Source organism: Coturnix japonica, chromosome 20 (assembly GCF_001577835.2).
Source record: "Coturnix japonica isolate 7356 chromosome 20, Coturnix japonica 2.1, whole genome shotgun sequence".
Classification (NCBI taxonomy): Eukaryota; Metazoa; Chordata; class Aves; order Galliformes; family Phasianidae; genus Coturnix; species Coturnix japonica.
Genome location: NC_029535.1, coordinates 2,280,929 through 2,284,734, shown reverse-complemented (window position 1 = coordinate 2,284,734; position 3,806 = coordinate 2,280,929). Strand labels below are relative to the sequence as shown.

The 3,806-nt window shown below is 46.5% G+C and overlaps 1 non-coding gene across 1 annotated transcript; it reads left to right on the top strand.

Moving 5' to 3' along the window:
* Positions 1-3,431: 3,431 nt before the first annotated feature.
* Positions 3,432-3,503, top strand: TRNAE-UUC. Its single transcript has one exon. It is a non-coding gene; the product is annotated as a tRNA-Glu (tRNA).
* Positions 3,504-3,806: the final 303 nt, after the last annotated feature.

Below are 3,806 nucleotides of genomic sequence, written 5' to 3'. Positions count from 1 at the left end.
CTTCCTGGTGACAATTAGTTCTGCAGTAACATTACCTCTGCAGAACGTTTTCAAGCATAAAGGCTTTCCATGTGGAACCAACTCTTCTCCATTCGTATTTGCGCCAAAAACACCAGCATAACCAAGCAGCATTTCCACAGCAGTTGTAATTTTTAGATAGAGAAACCATAATTACCTGGAGGAGTCTGACAGGGCCGCTAATTCCCCTTTCCTCTCCCCTCTGGTGCCCTATTAGCTTTTGTTTAGCATAATTGAGTTCTCACGGCAGCGGCGTGCCTTGGATCGCCCTGGGCACTTGATGAGCTCTGTGGGTATCTGAGCCCCCGTGCACGTAGAGGAGCACTACGTGCTTTCTGCTGGTGAAAGAGCTGGATGCCGTGTGTGTCCAAACGTGCCTGCAGACAAAATGACCATTCACAACAGCGTGCTCCGTTAATGGTATAAAGTGCACTAGAAAACGATTGTGAAAATAATAGCTGCTTCTTAATAAGAGAGCCAAGAGCAGCAAGAAGGGCCAGAGCGCTGTGTGCAGAGAGCTGGAATGGAAAAGGCACTTGACATCTCTCTTGGATTCACCTTGCACAAGCAATTAAGCATTGTCAGAAACGTAACTCTTATTCCCTTTGGTGAGCTCTTCTCTCTTCCTTCTGTCTGGCTCTTCCTCAAACGGCTGCTCATTGTTTTGGGAATGCTTTTCCCTCCCACTTTGATCAGGTCTTGTTATCTGTGGGGTGGGAGCACCCAGAAGCCAGGCAATGAAGTCACCCACATGCACCCTGCTCCGCCTGGAGCATCTCCCAGGAGGGACTTGATGGACACAACAGCCTGTTCTTCCATCAGCCTCACGGCTTAGGTGACCAGAAGAAGGGAAAGGGTTAAAACCAGAGTAATTAATATAAGAAGACTGTTCATTATTATAAGACGTCTGTGTATCATTAAATTTCACTTGAGCTTTAATTAGACTCGTATTTTTTTTATTATATTATTTTTTTTCATATAAAAGTCTTTGTTGTGTCAATTAGTTGATTGACTATCATCTGGTTTCTGGGTTAGTGAAACCTGATCCGCTGTGAATGAATTTGTTTATCAGGGAAAAGGGACCGGGGGATGGAAAAAAAAATTCAATTAAATGTCAATGTGTGGAGTGACAAGCAGCATTCGATAGGGCTTTTAGTTTAATTGCTTGTATTTCATTAAGAGATTTTATTTATCAGGAGAATTCTTCCATTTCAAAAGATCTTGGACAATTTCTTGCTTGCTTCTGGCTTTTCAGGTGCTCCCGTGTTGTTCATAATATACAGAGAACACTTTTTAATTAGAAAAAGGACTTAGTTGTGACAAGTCCTCAGACTGTCATGTCAGCCTCTTGGTGACACCCAAGTGCAAATTGCTGGGGGCAGGGTCTGTACCCCTGCATGGCATCAAGGGCTGTCTATGAGACTGTGCCTCTCCTTTGGCTGCTCCCTGTGATTATTGTGTAAATCCTAATAGCCTGGTGTGAGAAGAACACCATCCAGCTCCCAGCCATGGGAACGTCTTGGAAGATCTGTTTTCAATCTTCTAAACGCTGTACAGAAGAAGGATGGTTTCCATTTGTGTTTCATTTGGATTCCAGCTCATCTCTCTTGCGGTTGACAAATAAAAATGGAACAGCTTTAGGAGGGGGCACCCTCACAATGCAGTGTGCTGGGGGCAGCCACACTGAGGCTGTGTGCTATGTAGGTAATGACCAAACCAAATGATCGGTCTACTGTGTATGGAGGAGAACTGGAGGAAGAAGCCCCATGAAGCCAGCTCCTGTGTTATTCTAATGCAGGAAATGCTGGGTCTCATCAGTAAGCTGACCAAGATCCATTTTAGAGCTGTTTAACTCCATACCCATTGGAGGTTTCCTTTTGAGATGGCTTGGGAGAAGGGAAGCTCTCTCCATGGATTTGCTCAACACCCAGCAGAAATCCTGGTAGGGCCTCTGGGAGTGTCTGTGCGATAAGTAGCTCTAATTAGTACTAATTACACCCAGCATGAGTGATGCAGCTCTTTTCTGCAGCACATCAGTACAGCTCAGCATTTTCTGTCCTGTGTTTTGTGCCTCCATTTGTTTGTGAAGTACATCCAGGACAGGTCTGTTCCCAGAAACTCATTATTTCCTTTATTCTGCAATGAGAATTCACTTTCAGATAAGAAGTTGGGGAGGCAACACATGAAGCAACTGGCAATTATATCCTCCCCAAACACTTTGTCTGCAACTCTACACCAGCATCACAGCAGCAGATGGGAAGCCTGGGCTGCTGTATGAGCAAATCAGAAGGGCAGAGAGTGGGAAACGCTCCAGCTTGTCCTCTATGGGGAAATTATCACTCAACAAATGTGCTTGGTGGTTTGGTCAGAGCAGAACTGACATGGGTGAAGAGTTCATATTTCTCCTGAGCCTACTGAAGAAGGAAAAGGAAAAACAGACTGGCCTTGCCAAGGAGCAATTGTAGCAGCAGAACTGGAAGAGTTATGAAGTATCCAGCTTTTCTCATGCCCTAGACAAGTGTTCCAGATAACAGAAACATAGAACGGCCTGAGTTTAAAAAGATGACATTGATCTGATTTCAACCCCCCTGCTATGTGCAGGGTGGCCAACCACCAGACCAGGCTGCCCAGAGCCACATCCAGCCTGGCCTCGAATGCCTCCAGGGATGGGGCATCTTTGGCAGCATTAGTCAAGCTCTTGGGGTTAACGTCTAGGGTTTGGCTATTGCTTTTGGTGGAGACAAGCAATGGAATGGTCATTTCAACAGGAAGCTGTGCAGCGTGCATAGCAGCTCCAGCCCCTCCATAGGCAGTTTGTTTTCATCTCTAAGCAGCTGAAGTGTGCGTGTCTATCAGTAAATCTCCATCATCCCAATTGCAGTGTGTTTCCTCAGATAAAGGTGCTGTGTGATGGCAATTATGTTTTCATTTGTTGTGGGAAAACTTAATGCACAGAGTGGCAGAAATGTTATTCATCCTCTGTTAATTATGAGCTACTTACCATAGGAAATCATGAAAAACAACAACAAAAAAAAGTGTAATCAAATAAAATAAGGAGGAAGTGTGCCTTCATGCTGGGTGGAATTAGCTCTTGACGCCAATTAACAATGATTTAATGGTGTTAATTGCCTCGTGTGTGACCTTGCCTTCAGCTGGGCAGCAGCGCTGCAGGTGGGGAGCTGCCTAATGCAGCCAGCCCTGGGACAGGACTTCCACCAGCTCTGTTGCAAACTGTGCATCTCTGAAACAGAGATACAGGAGGGTACCAGCATTTTCTGGTGCTTTTGCCCTTGAAGCTGTGCGATTCACCAGGGAAGGAAAAGGAGGGGTTGGCTCTGGGGTCTCTGCAGGGCTCAGCAGGGCCAGGTGTGCTTGTGTCCTCGGAGCCAGGCAGGCTGGCCACCCCGATGTGCTCCCACATGGTCTAGCGGTTAGGATTTCTGGTTTTCACCCAGGCAGCCCGGGTTCGACTCCCGGTGTGGGAAATTATTTAGTGTGTTGTGTTTTGGGGCTCCAATGAGTAAAATAACATTGACCTGGACAGGAGTTAATTCCACAAGGAGATGTTCACATTAGCTACCATAGATAATTTTATTTTGGCAGGAAAACACCACAAATATCAACGCCACAACCACGGAACAGCAAACCTCCACCTGTCTGTGCAGTCTGTGATGTCAGGGCAGGGTCACAGTTGCCCCATGACCTCACAGTGGGCCGAGTGCCTACCCATAGCCAGCGGGCCCAGCCCGCATTGAGTCTTGCTGGCGACTCTCGAGGTGTGAACGTCT